Raw genomic sequence first — 12,117 nt, 5'->3', positions numbered from 1 at the left:
TTTTTGTCTCGCTCACCCCCTCCGGAAACACCAAGAAAATTTCATCCAGTTGTAATCACCCGTTCACCATGAATACGTCAAACGTAAACAAACACACACGCACACAATCGCGAATTCGCGAAAACAATGTTCCCCCACAAATCAGGATTCCAATCACGCGACACCAAAACCAAAACAAACTTAACCAGCGGTGTTTTCCTTCACTGAGAACTCCCGTGTCCTGTCAAATCCACCGAAATCGTTCCGGCGTTGATCCGTGTCAAGACAGAACCTGCAGGAGAAGAAGGAGGAAGGAGGCCATGTGACATTAAGGGCAAGAGGATTCTTCTTCTGGGGGCAGCTGCTTGCCCTGAACATTCCTTGCATCCGCCAACACTGAGCGGAACTTTTTCTTCACCCCAGCCACCAAAACAGAAGCAATCACTTAACCACAATATATCGCGGCTCCCGAACGCCACGGACCGAACGAACACACACTCCCTCGGCCACAGAACGTACTCACAACCCGCGGCGATTCGCGGACTACAATTTATCCGCGGAAAACTACTGCGCGAAACGTAAACAAACCAGCCCGCCACGAACGCAAAAGCTGTCTGTCTGCCGATTGCCGATTCCTGTCACGACATGTCTCGCGCGTTGCGTGCGAGCAGTAAACGAAAGAAGAGAGAAGAGAGAACGAGCGCGTGGGCCCATTTTTGCACTTTTCGATGAAATTTTATGTGCGGTAAAATACTGTTTAATGTGATTAGTTTAACTAGTGTATTTAAAGTAAATTAATGTGCAAAAAAACTCAATAAAAATTTCCATTAACAAAACTGGCATTTTGTGGAGGAGTGAAAATTTTGCTAAGTCTAGCGAAAACATGATGAAAAATAATTGTATCATCTCATAATTGACAGGTCGGTTTTTTTTTCTAAATCCCAAAATAATTGGGCATTCGAAATTCTGCTCCAGCGAAAACAAGATAACACTAGAAAATATCATCTCTTGATGGAGAGGTCGAATTTTTTCAAAGTTCGTCCCATGACGAACAAAAAAATAACTTGAGTTGTTTTTGTGAACATGGCATGATTTTTGTTTGTTCCACCCGATCAGAAAATTACATCTTACGGTAAACTTGTCATGTTGCCAAAAACATGAAGATGACATGTTTCCAGAACGCTTGACTTAAGAGATGTAGAAACATAAAATGTAACATGAGTTACTCTACGAAACATCAAAAAAATATCAAACCAAGTTGACATTTTGAACTTCAAAATATCATGTCATGGTACCGAAAAATATCATCCAGGAACATGAAATAATCATGGCCAATTCTGCTTTTTCCTGAAAAAAATGGTGCGAAAAAATATCATCCAGAAACATAAAAAAATCAAGACAGGTTCAGGTTTTTGCCTGAAAAAAACTGTTCGTAAAAATATCATCCAGAAACATTAATGTATCATGAAAACTTGTGATTTGTGAATAAATCTTACAAATCCATATTTCGCAACTTCCCATGATACATTTTTATATTCAAATGGTATTTTTCGACAGAAAACATAAAAGGACTTATTTTTTAAGTAAAAGTGCTTCGCGCTATCTGAACTGAGTAAGCCCAATGCACTGTTTACAAAAAGAAATATTCACAAGAAGTTTTTTTAATGTCGAAAACTGCCATATGAAAACATTATAGAACTATGAAAACAAGTGGTATATCGGTGTTTTTTTAGAAAATATATAAGTGTTCAAGAGTCTAATTAATTTATATGAAATGGATTGTTTTGATTGATTTGGGGCTAACATTAATAAGCATGGGTACCATAAACCAGATGACTTTGATTGAAGATGATTTTGCAAAACGAAAAAAGCGTTAATCATACAGCTGGTGTAATTATCTATTTGATATGCTAAATTGCATATTTTTAAATTCCTTTTTATTTTGGCCAATTCTAGATTACTTTTTCAGAACCACCAATGCGCCATGGGTTTCCTATGTACAAAGGACAATTGAAAAAAAAGCGAGAATTACAATTTGCGTGAAGTTTTTCTAAATGGTAGATTTAAGGTTAATATCTCAAAAATTAACACCATGAATGTTTTCAATTAAGACCCATTATCTTAAAAAAAACGGGAATTGACATGTTTTGAATATCCAATTGATAAAAAGTGATATGTTCACATAACAATATTGTTTAATATACCTTGTAAATGATCTCTAAACCCATCCAATCAATTCCCTATGATGAATACTATGATATGATGATGGTTGTCCAGAAATTGCTGTCCTGTGAAAGAGAAGAGAACACAAAGTATCAATTCTAAAATGAAAATGTAAATCATTTTTGTAAAGATACGCCGCCTTTACAATAATTATTAAATGTAACTTCTACAAAATGAAAGCAAACAATACTTATCTGAATAAAAACGAGAATTCCGTTGTCGAAATGACCGGATTTGTCCAATGCAAATGATGGCTACCGGAACGATGGAGGCCCCAAAATCTTCCGGTGGAAGATGGTGCTGCTAAATAGGTAGGACTCGCCCCGCTGGAGACAGTTACAAAACGCAGCTGCTTATTAGATTGCACCGTTTTGCCTCCTCCTCCTCCTTCAGAGGTTGAAAAAAAATATTTGAACCGGGCTTTTGACGGTGGGGACAAGCTGCAGCAGAACAAAAACTTTGGGGGCTGAGATAAATAAATAATACCTTGCGACTGCAAAGCTCCTCTTCCGTGAGATGCATCTGTCAACAGGCAAAACTAGCACCGTCTGCCACAGGAAGAATCTGGAGATTGTAGAGCTTCCGTAGAGCTGAATGATGGTGACCATACCGGCAACGAGGATTCTTCTTCTGACTTCTTCTGTGACAGGTGCAAAAGTCGATCGCGAAAAAACCTCCTCCAAATTCTTTTGCAAACCACATCCCCCACATAAACAAACTAATACACACGCAATTACCGACATAAAACACATAAACAAAAACAGCACAGCCTGCCGGGTTCACTCCGCACGGAATTGAAGCCTCAGTTTCCATCGGTGGCCCACTCTGGCGGTGGTGAATCTACTTAGTTTTCCTTCTTCTAATGCACCAAAATGGTGACGCAAAAACACAAAAGGTTCTCGCTACAAATCGTTCTTTTCCGCGGTTAAACGACAACCTCCACTTTCCCCTCACTCACTACACATAAACAAATACAAATACATACAACTATCGACACATAATGCACCAAAATCGGAACGAAAAAGCACAGCACCGGTTTGTTTTGATTCCTGTTTTGACATTTCGCCGTGTGTGCGAGCGTAAGCAGCAAGAGCGAAAAGAGATAGAGCGTGCGCGCACAGTGAAAGCGTACTGTGAAAAACATTGCGTATAAATTGAATTAATTATCAAAATAGATTTTTAAATTAAATCGATTAATGTATTGAGTTTTTCCCATTAATATTCATTTTATATGCATGCCACAAAACTCAGATACAATGTGTATATTTTAAGGGATACCAGTCTTATCTATTTTTTGAAGGTTTTGTTAATAACTTTCAATCAATCTGTTATTATTGTATATCATCACAGAAAAAAAAAGTTGAATTTTGGAATGTTGAAAATTTGGTAGGTTGAATATTACCTTTTTTTACTAATACTTCATAAAAAATGTTTAAAAATGTGAACCTGATGAATATTCATCAGAAACTGATTAAAATTCATCATTTTCTGGGGTAAAATTAATCATTTATTTTGCCACAAAATCTGTCACCATTTCCTGATGAATATTACCATAATTTTTTTTTTCTGTGAACTGAAAGTCAACAATATTTTTAAATGTAAAAAATATTTAAAGAAATTCATTAAATATTTAAATAAAATTTCACTTTATTTGATATTGCAAGTTACATAGATCATCAGTTTTTCAATGTAATATTAACAACTTTTTTGTTGGAAAAAATTACATTGACTTTAACATAATCTACTTCTAAAAAAATCAATTTATAAACTTAAAAACGATTCATGCCCAAATTCTTTAAACACTGAAATAATAAAAGCCAATCAAATATTGAAGAAAGGTGATGTTCTTTCTTCAGTTGAATTATTCGCACAAAACCCAAATCTTTCTTTGAATAAAACAGTTTCTAAAGGTACTCCTCATCTCAGTTTAGGACAACTACTATACCAATAAAATACAGTCATCCCACATATTCGGAACGGTTTACAGATCGGCCAATGTTCAACAAATCATAGAAAATCGTTAATTGAACATAATGATTTGCTTTTACCTTCATGTGAAAGCTTTTCTTGCGATCTTTCGATTGATGTATAGACCGGCTGTACATTTTTACGTTTTATATCAAGTTTTTAAAGAAAAACATTGACCCTTGAAATCCACAAATTCGGAACACTTTTTTCTTACGATGTAAACAAACTTTTTTTTCTCTCCAGGAGTACATATTTTTTACAAAATACTAACTTCACACTCTGAAACCAATAAAACACATGCTTAGTAATGTTTTATGAATGGTCTGATAACTTTTTTGTGAAAATATCAGTTAAATTCAGGTGTTCCACAATTGTGGGAGGCACAATAACATCCCACAATCATGGAACAGGCAATTTGGAGGCAGTATTTGCTGCTCTGGATAAAATAATCTTGAAATGCAGTTTTTTGTTGAAAAAGTACTACTTTTACTAGTGGAATAGCAAGATAATGTACAAATAAAGGTCCTAAAAATAGCAGGGTCGACAGAAAAGTTGCATTTGGCATCCTATTGACAAATTACCACCAAAGTGTTCCGAATTTGTGGGTGTTCCGAATATGTGGGATGACTGTACTGCAACAACGTGAAATTAAAAAAAAAAAACTCTTTACGAGATCGTCTTTAAAAAATATTAAAACAATAATTCGCGCAAAATATTCTAGAAAAAGATTTTCGAAGCCATCTGTGATCAATATATCTTGGTGTTTCAATTCAATTAATATAAAATTTATGACTACATTGATTTGGGTTGAAAAAAAATATATATATATATATGCGCAAAAGTAACAAAATGAAGTTCGAACAGTGATAGGTTCACTTTAAAATAATATTTTTCGTACATACCTGGTTAATCCTCTTCAAATCCATTCAACCAAAGCACGGTTGCATCGCAGCTAATTTGCCTAATTAAACAAAACGCCAGATGCTGAATGTCCCAAAACATGCCCAGGTTGTGGTCCTGTTGAAGAAAACAAAACACAAAGTATCAATTCTCAAACAGACATTTTTTATCAAATAATTCAACATGATATTTAAAAAAAAATAGAAAAGGAAAGCACATAATACTTATCTGAGTCAAATAATCGTTGAAATACTTCTTCCTACTAAGTATTTAGAAGCAGCATGTACCATCGATTCAGATGGACTCCACTCTCCACCTTCACCGGGAAACTGCCCGCGAGTCGCTCAATAGATTACCTACTCTGAAATAACCAGAGAAAGGTTCTTCCTTTTGTCACGGACACCCCTAAAGGATAGAAGCAATGTCACATTGTCACGTCCCTGCCCCTGCCACACACTCACAATAATCAATTAAAAACGTAAACAAACCCCAAAGCACAGTCACATAAACAAACGCAGGCCGCAACCAGCACCAACGCGGATTTGTCAGTTTTTCTCTCGCTCAACCCCTCCGGAAACACCAAGAAAGTTTCATCCAGTTGTAATCACCCGTTCACCATGAATACGTCAAACGTAAACAAACACACACGCACACAATCGCGCATTCGCGAAAACAATGTTCCCCCACAAATCAGGATTCCAATCACGCGACACCAAAACCAAAACAAACTTAACCAGCGGTGTTTTCCTTCACCGATAACTCCCGTGTCCTGTCAAATCCACCGAAATCGTTCCGGCGTTGATCCGTGTCAAGACAGCACCTGCAGGAGGAGAAGGAGGAAGGAGACCAAGTGACATTAAGGGCAAGAGGATTCCTATTCTGGGTGCAGCTGCTTGGCCTGAACATTCCTTGCATCCGCCTACACTGAGCGGAACTTTTTCTTCACCCCAGCCACCAAAACAGAAGCAATCACTTAACCACAATATATCGCGGCTCCCGAACGCCACGGACCGAACGAACACACACTCCCTCGGCCACAGAACGTACTCACAACCCGCGGCGATTCGCGGACTACAATTTATCCGCGGAAAACTACTGCGCGAAACGTTAACAAACCAGCCCGCCACGAACGCAAAAGCTGTCTGTCTGCCGATTGCCGCTTCCTGTCACGACATGTCTCGCGCGTTGCGTGCGAGCAGTGAACGAAAGAAGAGAGAAGAGAGAGAGAGAGCGAGCGCGTGGGCTCATTTTTGCACTTTTCGATGAAATTTTATGTGCGGTAAAAAACTGTTTAATGTGATTAGTTTAACTAGTGTATTTAAAGTAAATTAAAGTGCAAAAAAACTCAATAAAAATTTCCATTAACAAAAATGGCATTTTGTGGAGGAGTGAAAATTTTGCTAAGTCCAACGAAAACATGATGAAAAATAATTGTATCATCCCAAAATAATTGGGCATTCGAAATTCTGCTAAGTCCAGCGAAAACAAGATAAAAATAGAAAATATCATCTCTTGATGGAGAGGTCGAATTTTTTCAAAGTCCCAAAATAATTTGGCTTTCGAAATTTTTCTAAGTCCAGCGAAAACTTGATCAAACATCAAAATATCATCTTATGATAGACGGGTCGAAATTTTTTCAAAGTCCCAAATAAATTAATTTTCGAAATTCTGCTAAGTCCAAAAATATCAAATAGAAATGAAAATAAAACATTTGATGATCCACTGTCTAGGAACATAAAAAGTATCATGAAATTCGGCGGCAATTTTTTTAGTTTTTGGAACAAACAAAAATCATGCCATGATATCAAAAACAACTCAAGTTATTTTTCTGTTCGTCCCATGATGCGACTTTCCCCGGGCAGAAAGTCGCATCATGGGACGAACAAAAAAATAACTTGAGTTGTTTTTGTGAACATGGCATGATTTTTGTTTGTTCCAAAAACTAAAAAAAATGCCGCCGAATTTCATGATACTTTTTATGTTCCTAGACAGTGGATCATCAAATGTTTTATTTTCATTTCTATTTGATATTTTTGGACTTAGCAGAATTTCGAAAATTTATTTATTTGGGACTTTGAAAAAAATTCGACCCGTCTATCATGAGATGATATTTTGATGTTTGATCAAGTTTTCGCTGGACTTAGAAAAATTTCGAAAGCCAAATTATTTTGGGACTTAGAAAAAAATCGACCTCTCCATCAAGAGATGATATTTTCTAGTTTTATCTTGTTTTCGCTGGACTTAGCAGAATTTCGAATGCCCAATTATTTTGGGACTTAGAAAAAAAACCGACCTGTCAATTATGAGATGATACAATTATTTTTCATCATGTTTTCGTTGGACTTAGCAAAATTTTCACTCCTCCACAAAATGCAACTTTTGTTAATGGAAATTTTTATTGAGTTTTTTGCACTTTAATTTACTTTAAATACACTAGTTAAACTAATCACATTAAACAGTATTTTACCGCACATAAAATTTCATCGAAAAGTGCAAAAATGAGCCCACGCGCTCGCTCTCTCTCTCTTCTCTCTTCTTTCGTTCACTGCTCGCACGCAACGCGCGAGACATGTCGTGACAGGAATCGGCAATCGGCAGACAGACAGCTTTTGCGTTCGTGGCGGGCTGGTTTGTTTACGTTTTCGCGCAGTAGTTTTCCGCGGATAAATTGTAGTCCGCGAATCGCCGCGGGTTGTGAGTACGTTCTGTGGCCGAGGGAGTGTGTGTTCGTTCGGTCCGTGGCGTTTGGGAGCCGCGATATATTGTGGTTAAGTGATTGCTTCTGTTTTGGTGGCTGGGGTGAAGAAAAAGTTCCGCTCAGTGTAGGCGGATGCAAGGAATGTTCAGGCCAAGCAGCTGCACCCAGAAGAGGAATCCTCTTGCCCTTAATGTCACTTGGCCTCCTTCCTCCTTCTCCTCCTGCAGGTGCTGTCTTGACACGGATCAACGCCGGAACGATTTCGGTGGATTTGACAGGACACGGGAGTTCTCGGTGAAGGAAAACACCGCTGGTTGAGTTTGTTTTGGTTTTGGTGTCGCGTGATTGGAATCCTGATTTGTGGGGGGAACATTGTTTTCGCGAATGCGCGATTGTGTGCGTGTGTGTTTGTTTACGTTTGTCGTATTCATGGTGAACGGGTGATTACAACTGGATGAAACTTTCTTGGTGTTTCCGGAGGGGGTGAGCGAGAGAAAAACTGACAAATCCGCGTTGGTGCTGGTTGCGGCCTGCGTTTGTTTATGTGACTCTGCTTTGGGGTTTGTTTACGTTTTTAATTGATTATTGTGAGTGTGTGGCAGGGGCAGGGACGTGACAATGTGACATTGCTTCTATCCTTTAGGGGTGTCCGTGACAGAAGGAAGAACCTTTCTCTGGTTATTTCAGAGGAGGTAATCTATTGAGCGACTCGCGGGCAGTTTCCCGGTGAAGGTGGAGAGTTGAGTCCATTTGAATCGATGGTACATGCTGGTGTTATATACTTAGCAGGAAGAAGTATTTCAACGATTTTTTGACTCAGATAAGTATTATTTGTTTTCCTGTTCCTGTTTTTATATAATATCATGTTAAATTATTTGATAAAAAATAACCCTGGAAATTCTGTTTGAGAATTGATACTTTGTGTTTTGTTTTCTTCAACAGGACCACAACCTGGGCATGTTTTGGGACATTCAGCATCTGGCGTTTTGTTTAATTAGGCAAATTAGCTGCGATGCAACCGTGCTTTGGTTGAATGGATTTGAAGAGGATTAACCAGGTATGTACGAAAAATATTATTTTAAAGTGAACCTATCACTGTTCGAACTTCATTTTGTTACTTTTGCGCATATATATATATATATATATATATATATATATATATATATATATATATATATATATATATATATATATATATATATATATATATATATATATATATATATATATATATATATATATATTTTTTTTTTTTTTCAAACCAAATCAATGTAGTCATAAATTTTATATTAATTGAATTGAAACACCAAGATATATTGATCACAGATGGCTTCGAAAATCTTTTTCTAGAATATTTTGTGCGAATTATTGTTTAAATATTTTTTAAAGACGTTCTCGTAAAGAGTTTTTTTTTTAAATTTCACGTTGTTGCAGTATTTTATTGGTATAGTAGTTGTCCTAAACTGAGATGAGGAGTACCTTTAGAAACTGTTTTATTCAAAGAAAGATTTGGGTTTTGTGCGAATAATTCAACTGAAGAAAGAACATCACCTTTCTTCAATATTTGATTTGCTTTTATTATTTCAGTGTTTTAAAGAATTTGGGCATGAATCGTTTTTAAGTTTATAAAAAGAGTTTTTTAGAAGTAGATTATGTTAAAGTCAATGTAACTTTTTCCAACAAAAAGTTGTTAATATTACATTGAGAGCATGAGAGACCACCCATGGTTGTCCTTCTCCGTTGCTGAACAGGACCGTTATATGCTATCAGCACTACGAAAAAGTTGTTAATATTACATTGAAAAAAAAAAGTGAAATTTTATTTAAATATTTAATGAATTTCTTTAACTATTTTTTACATTTAAAAATATTGTTGACTTTCAGTTCACAGAATAAAAAAATATGGTAATATTAATCAGGAAATGGTGACAGATTTTGTGGCAAAATGAGCATGAGCATGAGCATGAGCATGAGAGACCACCCATGGTTGTCCTTCTCCGTTGCTGAACAGGACCGTAATATCATATCAATACAACCGACCATACGCTTGAACGATCTAGTGGTGTTTCCCTTATCAACAGCATGTATGAATGCGTTGAAAAGATAAAACATCAAGATCATTAAAACTAGATCTGAAGCAAATAGGTAACAGTCATTGGCCACCAACGGCGCCCGCCATGTCAGTTTGTAGATCTCTGGGGATTGGGACGGGAATGTTAGTTAGCACAGGTTGCTACCAAGGGTGGGTTCTATACGATATCCACACCCCCACGTGTGCCGGAAAACTACTTCTACTTGGGATTTTGTTAGTGGGTAAGGGTAATGGCCAGGATTCAACATAGAGGATGATGATGCGACCCAATAATCAATAAATTTTGTTTAATGGTGTGATGTATTATGCATTCTCAGGGCAAACAGTCGGAGGATGCGGATGAGATTATTCCCGGTTATTTGGTGTTGAGTTTAGCATAAATGATTCAATCTTAGACAGCCGGCTGTGGAAAGATAAAACCAAATAAAATGCGAAAACGCGAAACCGCGGTGACAGATTTTGTGGCAAAATAAATGATTAATTTTACCCCAGAAAATGATGAATTTTAATCAGTTTTTGATGAATATTCATCAGGTTCACATTTTAAAACATTTTTTATGGAGTATTAGTAAAAAAAAAAGGTAATATTCAACCTACAAAGTTTTCAACATTCCAAAATTCAACTTTTTTTTCTGTGTACATCATTTTAATAACAGATTGATTGGAAGTTATTAACAAAACCTTCAAAAAATAGATAAGACTGGTATCCCTTAAAATATACACATTGTATCTGAGTTTTGTGGCATGCATATAAAATGAATATTAATGGCAAAAACTCAATACATTAATCGATTTAATTTAAAAATCAATTTTGATAATTAATTCAATTTATACGCAATGTTTTTCACAGTACGCTTTCACTGTGCGCGCACGCTCTCTCTCTTTTCGCTCTTGATGCTTACGCTCGCACACACGGCGAAATGTCAAAACAGGAATCAAAACAAACCGGTGCTGTGCTTTTTCGTTTCGTAAATCGGAAAAAAGTGCATTTTTGGTGCATTATGTGTCGATAGTCGTATGTATTTGTGTTTGTTTATGTGTAGTGAGGGGAAAGTGGAGGTTGTCGTTTTACCGCGGAAAAGAACGATTTGTAGCGAGAACCTTGTGTGTTTTTGCGTCACCATTTTGGTGCATTAGAAGAAGGAAAACTAAGTAGATTCACCACCGCCAGAGTGGGCCACCGATGGAAACTGAGGCTTCAATTCGGTGCGGAGTGAACCCGGCAGGCTGTGCTGTTTTTGTTCATGTGTTTTATGTCGGTAATTTCGTGTGTATTAGTTTGTTTATGTGGGGGATGTGGTTTGCAAAAGAATTTGGAGGAGGTTTTTTCGCGATCGACTTTTGCACCTGTCACAGAAGAAGTCAGAAGAAGAATCCTCGTTGCCGGTATGGTCACCAGCATTCAGCTCTACGGAAGCTCTACAATCTCCAGATTCTTCCTGTGGCAGACGGTGCTAGTTTTGCCTGTTGACAGATGCATCTCACGGAAGAGGAGCTTTGCAGTCGCAAGGTATTATTTATTTATCTTAGCCCCCAAAGTTTTTGTTCTGCTGCACCGTCAAAAGCCCGGATCAATTTTTTTTCAACCTCTGAAGGAGGCAAAACGGTGCAATCTAATAAGCAGCTGCGTTTTGTAACTGTCTCCAGCGGGGCGGGTCCTACCTATTTAGCAGCACCATCTTCCACCGGAAGATTTTGGGGCCTCCATCGTTCCGGTAGCCATCATTTGCATTGGACAAATCCGGTCATTTCGACAACGGAATTCTCGTTTTTATTCAGATAAGTATTGTTTGCTTTCATTTTGTAGAAGTTACATTTAATAATTATTGTAAAGGTGGAGTATCTTTACAAAAATGATTTACATTTTCATTTTAGAATTGATATTTTGTGTTCTCTTCTCTTTCACAGGACAGCAATTTCTGGACAACCATCATCATATCATAGTATTCATCATAGGGAATTGATTGGATGGATTTAGAGATCATTTACAAGGTATGTTAAACAATATTTTTATGTGAACATATCACTTTTTATCAATTGGATATTCAAAACATGTCAATTCCCGTTTTTTTTTTAAAGATAATGGGTCTTAATTGAAAACATTCATGGTGTTAATTTTTGTTAACCTTAAAACTACCATTTAGAAAAACTTCACGCAAATTGTAATTCTCGCTTTTTTTTTCAATTGTCCTTTGTACATAGGAAACCCATGGCGCATTGGTGGTTTTGAAAAAGTAATCTAGAATTGGCCAAAATAA

The sequence above is a fragment of the Culex pipiens genome, chromosome 1 (genome assembly GCF_016801865.2).
Source record: "Culex pipiens pallens isolate TS chromosome 1, TS_CPP_V2, whole genome shotgun sequence".
NCBI classification, from domain to species: domain Eukaryota; kingdom Metazoa; phylum Arthropoda; class Insecta; order Diptera; family Culicidae; genus Culex; species Culex pipiens.
This window is presented reverse-complemented; position numbering follows the sequence as displayed.